Source organism: Lepidochelys olivacea (genome assembly GCF_965140295.1).
Source record: "Lepidochelys olivacea isolate rLepOli2 genome assembly, chromosome: 2".
Classification (NCBI taxonomy): domain Eukaryota; kingdom Metazoa; phylum Chordata; order Testudines; family Cheloniidae; genus Lepidochelys; species Lepidochelys olivacea.
Window position 1 is genome coordinate 32,086,296 of NC_140412.1, and position 18,182 is coordinate 32,104,477.

Genomic DNA, 18,182 nt, shown 5'->3' on the forward strand with positions numbered 1-18,182 from the left:
TAGGTTTAATTTAAAACATAAAACAGGTATATTACGTACAAAAGATAGATTTTAAGTGATTATAAGGGATAGCAAATGGATCAAAGCAGATTACCTTGTAAATAAACAAAGAGGCAAACTAAGTTTAACATACAAGAAAGATAGGAATTGAATTAACAATCTCTCACCCTGATTGATGATGCAAGCAGGCTGAAGATTCTTAAGGGACAAGCTGCACTTGCTTTACAGCTTGGAATCCCCAAGTCTTTCATACTCAGGATAGAAACCCCTTTAGCCTGCGTCCAGCACTTCCCCCAGTTCAGTCCTTGTTCCTCAGGTGTTTCCAGGAGTCCTCTTGTGTGGGGAGTGAAGAACAACAGATGATGTCACACCCTGCCTTATATAGCTTTAGCATATGGTGGGAACCCTTTGTCCCAAACTCAGTGTGTGGAAAAACACTGACATCCCAAGATGGAGTCCAGAATCATGTGGCTTGGTTACATGCCCTTGCATACCTGGCTGAGTCATAGCAGTCATTACTTACAGGCTGTCTGGAATGTTCACAGGAAGGTTAAGTTCTTCCAGGGTCCATTGTCTTTGCTGATGGCCCATCAGCACTGTCTGGCTTTTTCACTGTTGTACCAGAAAGGCTAGTTGTGGGTGTCAACCAGAGTAAGCAGGATTGAAATACAGATACACAGTCAATATTCCTAACTTTAGATACAAAAATGATACATGCATACAAATAGGATAATCGTATTTAGCAAATCATAACTTTTCCAAAGACACCTCACATCACCTGTTTTGTACAAAATGCATCATCATTATGCCATAATCATATCATAATAATATCCCTATGAAGAATACGGGGTGCAGTGTCACAGAGACAATGAGGGAAGACAGCCAAACTTGAATTTTTCCAAAGCAAGCTGTTGTTATTTAATATTATCAAGGGATCAAAAGTACTGTGTTTGGCAAGGTGGTAAGGCTGCTGATTGCATAGTCATTAAAGGAACTCAAAGCTACCCATATGATATCCTTCCGGGATTTGTTAGGGTGGAACTTCCTTGGGTTGTCTGTATTTGATTTTACTACAAGCAAAATTCCTGTATGGATCAAAGACCAGAGTCCTGATATGTGTGTTAAGCTGTTAGAATTTAAGATTTCTATCTTTTTTTTTAAAATTTCTTCATGAATGTTGGCCTTACTGTTTGATCTTTCCTCCCTCCAGGGTATTTAACTGTTCTAAAACCAACTCCATGCTACAGTTCTATTGGGAATTTTTTTTTTTTTTTTGCTGGTAATATCTTTGTTTGATGTTTGTTTGAAGTGCACTCTTGTTGTTGTATTGTCTGTCTGAAAGAATCATTTAATGAATAAATCCCACAGCTAAACCTTTTCAAATTATGCTATTAAAGTAAGTTTTGAAAAGGGAAGAACTCTTCCCCACCCTCCCACTATATTCAAATAAATTTGAGGTTCTTATTCAAATAAGTAAAACAAAGCTTTCAGAGTCAGGTATACTGGTGGAGGCTATGCCATAGGAGACAGGTCTCTGTTAAGGGTGCGCAGAGGTGTACCAGAAGGCAGTGGTTCTCAAACTTTTTTTTCCACGGACCAGCTGAAAATTGCTGAGGTTCTCGGCGGACCACTTAATGATCTTTCCAAATGTCATTTGTACCATTAGCTAACTATTGTAAAGCACTTTGAATAGAAGTACTTCATAAAAAAACTTAATAATAATGAACTTTTTTGTTCTACAAATAAAAGCACACAACTGATATTTTAATCTCAGTAGTCTTACCTTTCTAAAGCAATGGATGTGCCCTCTCTCCCCCACCACAGCAGCCACAGAACTGAGGCCAAGGCCACCACCTCACCTTACATGTGTGTCTTCTCCAGGGTACAGGAACCTAATTTGTGGAACCATGACTTTGTGCACCTTAGAGAGAACTATCCACGGAGCACCAGAATGGAACTTGTGGACCACAGTTTGAGAACCTCTGCCATAAGGAAAGCACTGGGGGGCATTCCCTCTGAACTCCCTGGTGTGTTGGGTTGAGTACAACATACTACACCCCTTTAACCAAAGCTTGATAGTACACTGGGAGCTTGGGGGAGAAGGGGCTCTGTTTTTTCTCACCCCTGCTCCGTCCCTTTGGGGAGCATCTCAAGAGTTCTAGTCATCTGAGCACAGGAAATGCAAATCTGATCTCACTAAGGGCAGAGAAGTGCCTTCCTGCCTCGTTTCCTGCTGCACATCTGTATAAGGGCTGGCCAGAATCTAGCCCGAAATCATTCTCTTACAAAAGAGGGGAGATCAGTACAGAAAGCTCTGCCAAGCGATAGTCTAAATAATACTTAGTTCTGACATGAGTGCTGAGGACTGGACTAAATGACCTCTTGGGGTCCATTCTAGTCCTATGATTCTAACTACTGCAACCAATCTGATTTTCTGTCAGAGAGGTTTTAAAAAGTAAAATCGTAGGCCAACCCCCCTGCATTCAACCTCTCAATCACAGGAAGCAGAGACTACATAAACTGCACAAATCCAACATGTATACATGGAAAGAGGGAATGCCACTCCTGAAGCATTATACTTCTCTTTGGGAGGTACTAGGGTGGAGAAAGGAATCCTTCTTGACCCTAGCAGTGATCATTAGCTTGTAATGCTGATGCATGGGAGATGATTATTTCCAACCCTTGTATTGTGATGGACATAGGATATCTTGACTTTAGCAAAGCTTTTGATACGGTCTCCCACAGTATTCTTGCCAGCAAGTTAAAAAAGCATGAATTGGATGATTGGACTATAAGGTGGACAGAAAGCTGGCCAGATCATCGGGCTCAATGGCTAGTGATCAATGGCTCAAAGTCTAGTTGGCAGCTGGTATTAAGTGGAGTGCCCCAGGGGTCAGTCCTTGGGCTGGTTTTGTTCAACATCTTCATTAATGATTTGGATGATGGGATGGATTGCACCCTCAACAAGTTTGCAGATGACACTAAGCTGAGGGGAGAGGTAGATACGCTGGAGGATAGGGATAGGCTCCAGAGTGACCTCGACAAATTGGAGGCAGGGGCGGCGAGTTGTATGGCCCGTGATGCCCAGGTTTGAGCAAATTTACAGCCCAGGGAGCCTGGATCCACCAATGTTCTGGGCCGGGTCTCTCCCCTGGCCCTGCCTGCCGCCCCTCTGCAACTCCTCTGAGCGTCTCTGCCTTCCCTAGGTGCGCTCCCTCACCAGCTGCTGCCCGTTACAAGGGGAGGTGCCAGGGGGCAGGCTGAGGCAGCTGCTGTGCTTGCGGAGGGAGGAGGGAAGGAGGCACAGAGCAGCCCTCCCCCCCCAGCAGGTGACTCCAAGTCAACTCCGAGGGTGGGGGGCTTATCCTGGCTCGACCTCCTGAGTAGCACCCTGATGGGGGGTGGGGAGGACTTGGGTGAGTGTTGTGCCGTGGGAGGGGAAGGGTCCACCGTCCCCCAAAGCTCGCTGTTGCTGGTGGGGACAGGGCTGGGAGGAGCCCTCCTCTCTGGCCCCCTCGCCAGCTCCGGGGCAGCCTGCCTGCTGCACCCCAAACTCCTTATCCCTGGCCCAAACCTACACCCCCTCCTGCACCCCAACGCTCTGTCCCAGCCCAGAATCTGCATGCAGCACCCAAACCCCCTTCCACACCCCACCCCACACGCCCTCCTGAACCCCAACCTACCGCCCCATCCCAGAGCCTGAACCCCTCCCACACCCAAACTCCCTCCCAGAGCCTTAGGCAGGTGCGGGGGCGGGGCAGGACTTGGATCCATTCTGGGCATCACCAAAAATTATACAAACCTGCTGCCCCTGATTGGAGGATTGGGCCAAAAGAAATCTGATGAGGTTCAACAAGGACAAGTGCAGAGTCCTGCACTTAGGACGGAAGAATCCCATGCACCGCTACAGGCTGGGGACCGACTGGCTAAGTGGTAGTTCTGCAGAAAAGGACCTGGGGATTACAGTGGATGAGAAGCTGCATAAGAGTCAACAGTGTGCCCTTGTTGCCAAGAAGGCTAACACATTTGTGCTGCATTGATAGGAGCATTGCCAGCAGATCGAGGGAAGTGATTATTCCCCTCTGTTCGGCACTAGTGAAGCCACATGTGTAGTACTGTGTCCAGTTTTGGGCCCCCCACTACAGAAAGGATGTGGACAATTTGGAGAGAGTCCAGCAGAAGGTAGCAAAAATGATCAGGGGGCTGGGGCACATGACTTTAGAGGAGAGGTTGAGGGAAATGGGCTTATTTGGTCTGCAGAAGAGAAGAGTGGGGGAGGAGGGAATTTGATAGCAGCCTTCAACTACCTGAAGGGGGTTTCCAAAGAGGATGGAGTTAGGCTTTTCTCAGTCGTGGCAGATGACAGAACAAAGAGCAAGTTGCAGTCGCGGAGGTCTAGGTTGGATATTAGGAAAAACTAATTCACTAGGAGGTGGTGAAGCACTGGAATGCGTTACCTAGGGAGGTGGTGGACCCTCCATCCTTAGAGGTTTTTAGGGCCCAGCTTGACAAAGCCCTGGCTGGGATGATTTAATTGGGGTTGGTCCTGTTTTGAACAGGGGATTGGACTAGATGACCTCCTGAGGTCTCTTCCAATCCTGATATTCTGTGATTCTATTAAGGTGAATGGCAAAAGTCATATAGACTGACCTGGAGCAGTATCAGGTTCAATATGTAAACCATCCATTGGCAAGACTAAATACAACAGTGAACTGTGCGAGCTGTTAACACTTAGGTGCATTGTAGAGAAATGGCTGTTTGAAGAGAACTGTGCTAATGCAAACTAGGAACCTTTTAGTTCACACCTGCACTATTCACATAAGGGAGTAACAGTGCAGCACTTCTGCGCACACTGCTATTCATACCCCTTTAGTTCAAACTGCAGGGCACTGTAGACAAGACTTAAGAAAGGTTAAGTCCTTGTTTGGTCTAGCTCTCAGAGAGGTTTCATTCTGTCCTCTGTTCTGGTTGTGTTTATTGATATAGATGAATAAATACCATAAACTGAAGTTTCTGATAGCAGCAACTTGCTTGTCTGTGTTTTAAATTAATCTTCTATACAAAGAGACTATAAACAGGCATGCAATGCTATTAATCATGCTGACCTTTCTAAATAGTAATAATAATGGTTTAACCCATTTTTTTTCTTAACACAGGATAGGAGACAGAAAATAATTATTTTTCTACAAGCTTTTCAAAACATTTTGTAACTGTTTCAGTTGATGCTGAAAGGAAAAAAAACATTTATTCTAAATGAAAACAATAGTCCATATATAAGTAGTTGTTCTATGTAAGTGTGGATATATGCACTGAATGCTATGAATTTGTCAAGGAATATTTTCCTTTTCATCCAGTCTTCCAGAATTACAAATTAAAGCCATTGTTAGGTTAAAAATAGTTTGGAGTTTCCCATCTCTGAATAAGATTCACTTATTTCCCATCTGACTAACTTAAAGTGAGCTTAGCTTTATCTTGGATGCCTCCAGTAATGCTTCCCCCAAACCCCATGTTCAAAAATATTTGTTGTTTTCAGTATTGCTGTGTGAATAACTTAAATTATTCCATAAGTACTTGTTTGGATTTTTAAATACATTTGGTCCAAACACCTTTCATATTCACTTTTCTACTTCATAAAGTAAATTTCCAAGCATATGAAAGATTTGAAGAAATCTAATTTTAGAATCACACACATACACAGGTTCTGTCAGGGAATAGAAACACTAGTATGAGCACGGCTATGGTACTCGCATGGACCCACAGTATGCCAACATTTTTATGGCTGACTTAGAACAACGCTTCCTCAGCTCTCGTCCCCTAACGCCCCTACTCTACTTGCGCTACATTGATGACATCTTCATCATCTGGACACATGGAAAAGAAGCCCTTGAGGAATTCCACCATGATTTCAACAATTTCCATCCCACCATCAACTTCAGCCTGGTCAAGTCCACACAAGAGATCCACTTCCTGGACACTAATAAGCAATGGTCACATAAACACCATCCTATACCGGAAACCTACTGACCGCTATACTTACCTACATCTCTCCAGCTTTCATCCAGACCACATCACACAATTCATTGTCTACAGCCAAGCTTTAAGATACAACCACATTTGCTCCAGTCCCTCAGACAGAGACAAACACCTATGAGATCTCTATCAAGCATTCTTAAAACTACAATACCCACCCGCTGAAGTGAAGAAACAGATTGACAGAGCCAGAAGAATACTCAGATGTCATCTACTCCAGGAAAGGCCCAACAAAGAAAGTAACAGAGCACCACTAGCCATCACCTTCAGCCCCCAACTAAAACCTCTCCAGCACATCATCAAGGATCTACAACCTATCCTGAAGGACGATCCCTCACTCTCACAGATCTTGGGAGACAAGCCAGTACTCGCTTACAGACAGCCCCACAACCTGAAGCAAATACTCACCAGCAACCACACACCAACAACAAAAACACTAACCCAGGAACCTATCCTTACAACAAAGCCCGTTGCCAACTCTGTCCATATATCTATTCAAGGGACACCATCATAGGACCTAATCACATCAGCCACACCATCAGAGGCTCGTTCACCTGCACATCTACCAATGTGATATATGCCATCATGTGCCAGCAATGCCCCTCTGCCATGTACATTGGCCAAACCGGACAGTCTCTATGCAAAAGAATAAATGGACACAAATCAGATGTCAAGAATTATAACATTCAAAAACCAGTCGGCCAACACGTCAACCTCCCTGGTCACTCCAATGAGAAATTGCAGAATTGGAATTAATTTGCAAACTGGACACCATTAAATTAGGCTTTAATAAAGGCTGGGAGTGGATGGGTCATTACACAAAGTAAAAACTATTTCCCCATGCTAATTTTCCCCTACTGTTACTCACACCTTCTTGTCAAGTGTTGGAAATGGGCCATCCTGATTATCACTACAAATGTTTTTTTTTCCTCCCGCTGATAATAGCCCACCTTAATTGATTACTCTTTTTATAGTTGGTATGGCAATACCATTTTTTCATGTTCTCTGTATATATATATATATATATATATATATCTCTTCCTACTGTATTTTCCACTGCATGCATCTGATGAAGTGGGTTTTAGCCCATGAAAGCTTATGCCCAAATAAATATGTTAGTCTCTAAGGTGCCACAAGTACTCCTCATTCTCTTAATATGAGACGTTACTCACCAATCAAAACTAATCAGCACTGTCTGAATGCCCCATAATGAATACTGGGAAAGAAAGTGTTTACAAGCATTTCATGGAGCTAAAAATATTCACAGGTCCCATGTCTTAAAAATCTTATTAGTAATTGCCACACAGCCCTGGTAAATCTCCCCTTCCTGGACACTCACCAGGCTTCTGGGTTTGGATTTCACAATGTTGGGCCCCAAGTGTTTTAAGTTTTCAGAGTCTGCGTGGAGTCCAGGCCCTGCCTCTGGCTGGGGGTTTATAGACAGATCCACTGTCTAGCACCCTTTCCTGAGAGTTAAGATCTTGAAGTCCACAGAACTAGACCCTGATATACCAGTTGCTTTAAATACACTCTTCCCAGAGCTCCAACATTGTGGGCACTCTGGATTACATCTTCAGGGACACTTGATAGGTGTAACTATAGTCTTACAAAGCTTTCTAAACACATTTACTCTGTATTTTGAATAGCACTAAAGAGATAAAGATCCAAACAAAAAATAATAAAACCTACATGCATTTCCCTTACTCAGTTTCCTCACCACTCTTCACTTAGGTCAGAATCCCCTAGGGTGTCCAGGATGATTCTCCTGCAGCTCATGGCTTCTCCTCTGAGTCATGGAGTCAGTCATGTGCCCTTCAACAACCTCCTGTCTCTTTTGTCAGGTTATCAAAGTCCCTCAGCAGGCGATCCATTGCTTAGTTATCTCCCACCTGGAGTTCAGACTTCAAACATTGATTTGCCCCAAGTGGCAGCCATCTCTGTGTCCACGGATGTTCTATTTAATGGACTATCATTAAAGTTTAATAACTCTTCACTTGGCCCTGTTCCAGGAACAAGAATTTCTCCTGCCACATGCTGTAGCTTTAACCAGAATTCACTATCTGTACATAGACAAATCATAAAAATCATCACAGCAATTTAGATAAGGAAATTTGATTTTTAAGAATAATCTATATGACTTTTAACCAAATAGTGTTTTCTAAACTAATCTGCCACCTGATTCTCTTCATTCTTACACCAAGTTAATAACATTGACGTTGGTGTAGTTACTCCAGATTTACACCAATGTGAGACCAAACTAAGCACCGTAATTTGCTTTTTACTAAATTGTTTGGTTACTATTTGCATAGAAACATCCCCTTATTGAGCTTTTCACAAATTTAATGGTCTATGTTATAGATTCATCCAAGGCCAGGAGAGACCATTGTGATCATGTAGTCTGACCTCCGGTATAGTAAGGGCTATAGAACTTCCACAACAATAATTCAGGAAGCATATATTTTAGAAAAACATCCAATCCAAAAAATCCAATGATTTTAAAATTGTCAGTGATGCAGAATCCACCACAACCCTTGGTAAGATGTTCCATTGGTTAATTACTGTCATCATTTACACCAATTACTCTCACTATTTACACCATATTTCCAGTCTGAATTTATCTATCTTCAGCTTTTTCTGCAAGATTGAAGATCCCATTACTAAATATTTATTCCCCATGTAAATACTTATAAATCAAGTCACCGCTTAATCTTCTCTTTGTTAAGCTAAATAGATTGAGCTCTTCAAGTCTATCACTATAAGGCATGTTTTCTAATTCTTTAATCATTCTCATGGCTCTTCTCTGAACCCCCTCCAATTTATCAGTGTCTTTCGACATGATATGATGTCATTGATATGACATGATGCAGACTATGTCAGAAACATTCTAGTCCTACTCCCTTCTAGCTATCAAATCTGAAGTAGACTATGATGAAAGTGAATAATATTAAACTTTTTAAAAAACATAAAATATGGAAAAGTTCTGTTTTATCATAGCTGCAATATTTTGGGCTCTACTGGTCTTGTACTTAACTTACAAATACGCAGCAATATAATGATTCATGTCATATTTGGTCCAGTCTTCACACTCTTACTCAATCCACTGAGGTGAATGCAACTACTTGTATGAACAAGAACTACACATATGAATAGAAGTTTGCAGGATTTTTCCTTTAATATATCTTCTCAATCTTTTCCCTCCCAATCCTACTATTTTACTGGTGAAGGAGGTAATACTATTATAAACTATTATTTCAGTCACTGTCATGTGTAATTTCTATTATATTGCTATGAACTGGGTGGAACCTTGTTATGAGTTGAATGAAAACCCCCACCTAAGAAAAAAGGAGCACATGAACTGCTGTAATAATTGGGCCTACAGATTTTCCTTGCTTGTGAGCTCCACTATAAGAAGTGAGGGGAATTCGTAAGATGACGGAATAACCTGTAATAAAAGTTGATCAGGAAAGGTATAATGCAAGTAAGAAAAACTGAATTAGTCCAAAAAAAAGGCCTACTGATACAACTCAAGGGCAGTGTTAAGGTCATGCGTGTTAAACAAGAAATGTGGATTCAAAAATTAATGAATCAAAACTGGTGTGTCAGAAACTAGGTCTAATTGATGGACAAAATTATGTGGGCATGAGGGATTCCACCCACCACTCCCCTTTGGGGTCCTTAAGGACAGACTTGGGGAGATAAACTGGCTACTGGAGCAAGTTTCACCATCATTGCTGCCACCCCTGTCATCTCCTGGCATCCCAGGCCTTCATCATCCTGATCCTGAGAGATCTCCTGAACAGACTGGGCCAGCGAGAGGGACCCAGATGCCATTGCCACCTCTACTAGCTCTAGCTGAATCCCAAACACCACGTGGGATGAAACTGGATGGGACTTTAACAACAACTGCAACAACAGTTCCAGCCCATCTCAGCTAACGTCTTCTCGTTTCCCCAAAAGGACCATTATTACCACCTTTGATAAGAGACTGTCGAAGGTGTTTTTTTTTTAAATTTTCCCTCTAAAACTAGCTCCAGCTAAAGAGATAGGGAACAAGGGAAATTGTTAAAATGAAAGCCTTACTTAATACTTTACACTTCAAATGCTTGAACTGTTTTTCCATCTTTTCTTTATTTTCAATACAAGGTTAAAAGGATTTTTAATGGTGTGTTTGCCATGTCCCGCAGCAGACTGAGGTCTCTGTATAAAAAACCGTGGACCTTGTTGAACACTGTTTAATGTTGGACAATGACTGGGTTATGGTAACATCTTTGGCCCCTCTAGTCCATGTAAATTAATACAACAGAACCTGCCCATGAGTATGGGATTCAGTAAGTGTATGTGGGAGGGCAGTACAGAAAAAACTGGGAAAGTGAGACAGGGAGAGACAGCCCAAAGGAGCAAGCTGAAAGCACAGTGGCTGACTCTGGAAGAAACCTGGGGACAATTTTTGTGTCAGGATGCAGGCTGCAAAGAGGATTCTTAGCACTGTGAGCAAAAGAAGCTGTTTCTTGCTAATTGATTTCTTCTCTGCTCAGAGGCACAGAACTTTGTACATTCTTTGTAAGTAAACTAAACTGAATCAAAGAAAAATACCAGACTCTATCAATTTCTACTTCTAACTGTAACATCCCCAGGGCTCTGAAACTTTGACCAGCCACTCAGGTCAAAAAGGGGCAAAATTATGCTTCTCAGTGACATTAGATTAATAGATAATTTTATACCTCTTACTGAAGTGGTTCTTATTAACAATGAACTCTTGAGCCTTTTTCTTTGAGCAGTGAAGTTCTTAATGTGCTGTAATTGCTTTGACCTTTAACAAGACATTCTTCAAGAATGCTTTCACTTTTCTGACATTCCTTTAAAATACACAACTTGCAATATGTCTAACTGTATAACTATTCCAGCTTCTGTTTGTACTTCAGAAACATGAATAAAGGCTCAAGAACCTATTTTTTGGCTGAGGCATGTGATACCAATAGAATTACGGACATCTGTAGTAAAATAAATTATGGCAATTGACTTCTTTATTCAATGTTGGTTGATGGATAGGACTGAAGTGGAGATGAGAGACATGAACTGGAAGATTAAGACATCCATTCTAATATTCAGGAGTTATATCTTGGATGGTCGCATAGGCCCTGATTCAATAAAGTACTGAAATATAGTCCTAACTTTAAGCATAGTGAATATCCCACTGACTTCAATGGTCCACTCATGTACCTAAAATTAAGCATGTGCCTCACTAAACTGAGGCTTGATATATTTTCTCATAACTTTATTGCTGGCTTATGCATTTGATATTTGTCCTATTGAATTAGGGATATCTATGGTATACATGTGGAAGTCAGTCAGTTCCAACATATTACAATTCTATCCAGAGAATAAAGTCCCTCTTGTTCCATTTAAATATTTCCTTTCATCCTTGTTAGAGTTATTTTATTATTTACATGCACCTAGGGACAGACTGAACCTGGTCCTTGGCCATGTTATATTAATTTAGATGGAAAAAAGGGATGCAAACAGTCAAAGGGGTTAATATGACCCTGTTCCTGTCCAATATTAAACAGTTTGGTATACAGAGACCTCAGCCTGCTTAGTACCATGGCAAACAGTATTGAAATACTTATAAATGTTTTATTAAAAACACATAAAAGAAAAAGACAGTTAAAACATTTAAGATGTAAATTGTTAAGTATTCGAACAACATTCCTTGTCCCCTTTAGCTGTAGAGAACTTTTAGAAGGCGGGAAAAAACACAACCTTTTCTGACACTGTCTTATATGATAACTGTCGTTTTGGGGAAAAAAGGGGAAGAGTTAGTTGAAACAGCCTGGAGCTGTCATTGTGGCTTTTGTTGTTGAAGTCCAATCCTGTTTTCTAGAAGACAAAACAAACATGCACAGGAAGGGAAAGAAAAGAACAGCAAAGACAGAATATGCAACTTCTCTCTTTGGTGTTCACTCTCACCTGCAACCTCAGGGCTGGCAAAACACATGCACAGCACACAGTCTTATCCGCCACTCCGAAGCCTGGCAAACTTGTATCAGCATCAAGATGTTTGGGCAGCTAAATGCAGTGCCCTTTCTGGTCACCTGATTATGACACTGTTGCAAAATATACAGTCTTGGCCAGCTAAACCAGACACTAAATAGAAGGAAACAGGAGAGAGGCAGGAAAGAAAAGAAATGAGGTAGAAAAGGAAAGGACACATGGAGCAGGGGATGGTTGGGATTTAGCTGGATCCAATACAGGTGGTGGTGTCATATGTGTTCTTTTCTCTGGTCTGGTCTGGTTGGAACATCTCTCAAGATTAGGATGAAGAAGGTGTGGAGAAGTGGCAGTGGTGCAGCTATGAAAAGCTTCCCCTTCTCTTGTCTTTCAGTCAGTCAGTGTCACACTAGCCAGCTTTCCCCACACTCTCTCTTCTTCAGGACCCCAAAAAGGAGTGACAGGCAGAATAGTCCATCTTCTCATGATTTTGTTCCCCAATTAGGCCTAATTTCTGAGGCACCAATTTTGGTTCATTGACATCCAATCCCACCCTTTTTTTTTTTTTTTTTTGTTTACCAGGCATGATTTTAACAGTTTTTTAATTATATTAGTAGTATTTTAATTATATTATATTGCTAATTCAGTCTGTCTCCCTTTTCCACTCCCCCACCCTCAGCATTTATTGTTATTGGTTATTGTGACTTTTTAAAAAACTTTTGCTCAGTTTTCACTGTTGAGCTCACAATTAGGGCAAATCTGTAGGCCCAATTACAGCAGCTCTTATGTCACCCACAGAGAAGCCTTGGGCAACTTCAGTCTATGAACACCACCGCTCCCCGTACTCTATTAGCAGCCACTGGCATTAGAATCTCCCACTCCCGCAATGTCTTTCAGAACTGGCTGGCCATGAAAGAATGCATGGTGCACCATGGTAAATATTGTGGGAGAACTCTCACTCTCCCTGTAGAGCAACATATCCCCCTGAGCACAAACCCCAAAGGAGTAGAATTAGTTAGATCTGCATCCAGAAAACATTTATGATTGAGTAATGTGGGGAAATTTATATTGAAACCATGAAATATGAACATGCCTTAAATACTTCAAGGGATTTTGCTTTGTGAAGAGATCGTTTCAAGGGTTATTTTATGCCATGAATTTTTAAGCATTTTCTAGCAGACTTCACAGAGAATTCTGCTTAAAAACAAATTACATGGTATGATCTTCGATGAGTCAATTCCTGGATAAAAAGTATGATTTATATGGACTTTCTCACAACCAATCTATAAAATATTTTCTGGTTTTGTTTTGAATTAACATTATCTTTTTTGCTACTGGATCAGAGATGGGGCAGTGTCAAGAGATTTTGTAATGATATATTTAATTTTATTTTTTTTTTGGTTTTGACACATTTAATAAAATGTGGGGCTATTGGAACTTTGTTCAAATCTTTCAGATGGTATTTATCTTTTGTCATTCTGTTGAGAATCTCTTCTTAAGTTTCCCCTTTTTTTCATTGATGCTTCATAGATTATGTAACATTTACTTCAACATCCTGTGTGGCTTTCTATAGAGCCAGTGTATTTATAGTCACTATATTGAACAGCTGATAAAAACAGGCAGTAATGTAACCAAATGGGAATTTCTTCTGTCCTTTGTTCAGTGTCCCGTTGTTCAATAATTTATAATATCTGATATGAAGGAAAACTAAAATATTGGATCAAAGATGTGAGTTAATCATTATGGATTAAAGTAAAATGACAAAATTAAACTACTATATCTGTGCTCCACATATGAAAAGATGTGTAACAAAATGGCTAAAACATTTACAGTAGAAGTACTTCTTTAAGGGGAAGTGTCCTATATGGATTGAAAAGGGAAGCTCTAATTTTGACTCTGAGCAATCTGAATTCTCTCTCTAATCTTAAACCTGCAAGCATACTGGAAAATTTTCTCAGTGTTTTAACATCCATTGCTATATTTCCTTATAATTTGTACTAATAAGACCTAGGGATCAAGGCTTTTGCCTGAAAGGGATATTTAGGCATTTTACAATTTCTGGATGAAATGGGAAGATTTTTTGCAGCATACATTGAACTTAATGATTTTAGTAAAGATTTGAGCTCACATAATAGCCCCAAAAGAGATTAGTGTATACATACTTTTTTTTTCTCTATGCCATTGAAGAGTTACATACAATTTTATTTCAAGAGAAAGTATTGAGTTCTTCTCCTTTTGTCAACAGTATTCAAATTAAATTCAGTGACAGCGGAAAGATGTCAATAAAACAACTGACAACAGGTAGGGAGATCACTTCTCCGTGTTGGGTTTTTATCTCCTCATTCTTTAGATTGAAAGTCTAACTTTAATAGATCCTTACTACAGAGGGAAAAACTAAACTGTGAAGGTCACTTGCATGCCCCAGCAGGGAGAACAATTTTTCTTTAAGTATATGTTGACATTTAGTGCCTGAACTATTTAATTCTTTCAGGCTTCAGGAAACTGTGATTGTGCTTTTCAGAAAGTGTTATCACTAGGATGCGCTGTGGGGATGAGCACCTTGGAAATGCCAGAAAATAAATACAAACGAAAGCACTTTCAAGGACTATTGTGAGCCATCATTGCTAAAAGAGCAGCAAGGTTCTGTTTTATTTTTTAATCCTAACCATGCTTACTTTGATCCTATTATAGACCCATCAACACTTTCATCTCAAGCAGCTGCACATGCAAAAGCAGAATTTTCAGAAACTATTATATTTAGTCAGTACTAGAAAATCATGAAATTTTTTAATTCACCAACAAGTGCAGTTTCAGGGAGATTAAAACTATCATAAATTCAGCTCAAAATTGGCAAATAGTTTTGGCCAAATACAAAATGAGAAAAAGTTCAAAACCCAGGCAAAAAATGGTTCATTTTGACATTTCCTAAATGTAGTGTTTTGACTTTTCATTTTGAAAAGGATTTCAAAAGTTAGCTAGATTTGTTTGAAATTTTGTTTTAAAAGGACAAAATACACATACAAAGTGTAAAGAAATGAAAGGTTGAACAGGTTGAACAAGAGATTTTGTTCAACCGGAAATGTTTTCCTTGTTTGTTTTTTTCCAGCAAGAAAAATTAGAGAATTTCAGTACCAGTTTGAAACAAACACCCCAGGATCTTTCCTGGAAAAATCAGTTATTCACTCAGTTTTAGTCAGTACAAGTAATGCCTAGATATATTAGTTATAAAAGCTATTGCTAGGGTTGAAAGACTTGATTTTTTAAGTTCAGTTTTAGTGTAAGCTGAAGGGGCAATGTCCAGAAAGAAATGTCAGAGAAACAGGCGGAGATGCAGGAGTGGATGGAGGAAGACCATCCTGGGGCACAAAGATAGATTTCAGAGTAACAGCCGTGTTAGTCTGTATTCGCAAAAAGAAAAGGAGTACTTGTGGCACCTTAGAGACTAACCAATTTATTAGAGCATAAGCTTTCGTGAGCTACAGCTCACTTCCTCAGATGCATATCGTGGAAACTGCAGCAGGCTTTATATATACACAGAGAATATGAACCAATACCTCCTCCCACCCCACTGTCCTGCTGGTAATAGCTTATCTAAAGTGATCATCAGGTGGGCTATTTCCTGCACAAATCCAGGGATGTGAGAAAACCTGGATTTGTGCAGGAAATAGCCCAACTTGATTGTCATGCACATTGTGTAAAGAGTTGTCACTTTGGATGGGCTATCACCAGCAGGAGAGTGAATTTGTGGGGGGGGGGGTGGAGGGTGAGAAAACCTGGATTTGTGCTGGAAATGGCCCATCTGATGATCACTTTAGATAAGCTATTACCAGCAGGACAGTGGGGTGGGAGGAGGTATTGGTTCATATTCTCTGTGTATATATAAAGCCTGCTGCAGTTTCCACGATATGCATCTGAGGAAGTGAGCTGTAGCTCACGAAAGCTTATGCTCTAATAAATTGGTTAGTCTCTAAGGTGCCACAAGTACTCCTTTTCTTTTTTTAAAGATAGATTTGTGAGCCATTAACACAAGATGGTAATTGAAGGCAGGTGAACAGATAAGATATCGTATCCTGTGTGCAGACCTGAGAGAGGGGAGGCAGATAACTTACTAAAAAGGATGAACCAGAGAGATAGGAGGAGAGCCAAGAGAAGAAGGAGTCATGAAAGCCTGGGGAAGACAAGATGTCAAGAAGGGAGGTATGACTGATGTGGCCATACTTGGGGTAGAGATCAATGAGAATGGAGTAGTGAATCTTACATTTTAGCAGGAAGGGATGATTGGAGACCCTAGTGGGATAGTTTATTTGGAATGAAAAAGGCAAAAACCAGAAAGAAAGGTGTTAGACGTGGAAACTAAGGCAACAATTGCAGTTGGCTCAATTGAGTCTGGAGATTAGTGTTGGAATTATACATTTTTTTCAAATAAAAAGGCTTTTCCATAGTCAATGACCTTTTTAGAAATACAAAATTATTTTTGTCAAAAACTATTGATATAGACAAAATCTTTCCTTTTCACAAAAGGAAATCATGCCTCACCTCCTCCCACCCACTCCTACCCCCACTATTTATTTTAAAAATATGGGTTTTGGTAAATGAAAAATGTTCAAAATCATTTTAATAACATTCTTAATAATGTTTTCTATAAACACTTCAAATAAAAAAGTGCTTCACAATTACCATGCCCACATATATAAATATATTATTTTATCTCCAGTAAAGCTGGTTGAAAAAATGTGATGGGCAGTAACTAGAACTGCAGTTAGGGTCAGGGGATTGGTTGACTGATTGAGTGATTTATGAATGAGGATGGAGGAGACCTGCTCATGCTTGTATTGTGAGGGACAGTATCAGAAGAGAGTGAGAGATTAAAAGGTAAAGAAAAAGAAGGTCTGTGAGTGGGGCAAGAGGAGTCAGGGTGAGATCACTGAGAGAAGTGAGAGTGTTGGAGAAGGGGAGATGCAAAGTATCAACAGTGGTGAGAAGGGAGAAGGAAGAGGGTGTGTTGGGGAGGAGGAAGTTGCAGCTATATTTCTTTCACGTCTTCTTATTTATCTCACCATTAAACTTCTATAATACGTAGTGTTTTTTACTTTTTCTGAGGGTTACAGTTGCTGTAGAAACCAGTAAGGGTCAAATTTTGAAAGTGCAATTTTCCCCCTTAATAGCAGTTCCGTATTTAACCATTTCAAAAGTTAACAGTATTAACCATTTCAAAAGTTTTTGTAGGATTTATACAGGCATGGATAATTGTAACTTTAGTCATTTCCTAAATAAAACTATTAGTATGGGTAAGACTTTATACTTGGGATTGTGGATGTGGCCACTGTACTTGGTGTCCATGTGTTACTGGAGCCTCTACATTTGAGAAAAGCACTACAGATGATTTTCACCCTGAGCTTGAAACTGTAGCAACAGGAGCTGAACCATTGCAGGTTAACGCAGAATCATTAATTCAGTTCATAGAAAGAAAAGGCTTTAACAGAGAGGTATGCCTGACTAATGCATTGACCTCACATCATGCCTCCCAAAAGTTTCATGGTTTGCACACAAGGGCATCTCCAGTCATGCAGCATATGGAAGCTGAGGGTGCTCAATACTCCTCAGGAGGCACTCAGCATCTCACAGAAATGAGCCTTTTAATGGTATCCGACATGTCTACTTGTGTATGAAGAAGTAACTCCTTCCACACTCATCTAAATCAACCAGTGTAGTAGAAAGCAGTTTTGGTCCCTTGTCAACAGCCCATTCTATTATAAATCTTTCATCGGAAAGCTATTAAATAATGCTTAAGGAGGCTAGTATTTAGAAAACTGGCATCTTCCATATACTGCCTGCTCAATTTTTTTTATCTAAATGTGAAGTGTGCACATGGTGCTAGAATGAATTGCTTCAATTTTTTTCCCCAACATATATTATAAAAGAAGAAATCAAAATGATGATATATTCTTCTCTGCTAAAGATAGATGTTGTAATAGCAAGGATCAGATGCAGATTACAGGTAAGACAACATGCTGACAATATAGGGGCACTGTAAAACATGTTAGCCCATTCTAATGTATGTATTTTGGACAAGAATCTCTAATGATTCAGTTAAAACCACATGCAGAAAGAAGTTGAGGATTGAACCAATTTTTTCAGCTTTCAAGTATAATAATCCTCCAGGT

General features: G+C 40.2%; 1 long non-coding RNA gene across 2 annotated transcripts in view; it reads right to left on the reverse strand.

Moving 5' to 3' along the window:
• Nucleotides 1-18,182, reverse strand: part of LOC311517132 — a 61,037-nt gene that overhangs the window by 21,728 nt on the left and 21,127 nt on the right. Inside the window, exon 1 of one of the 2 annotated variants that reach the window (XR_014710607.1) lies at nt 524-606. The exons of the other annotated variant lie outside the window; for it this stretch is intronic. This is a non-coding gene — a long non-coding RNA (uncharacterized lncRNA). Of the gene's footprint in view, nt 1-523; nt 607-18,182 lie in introns of those variants that run through there. 2 annotated transcript variants of the gene reach the window in all.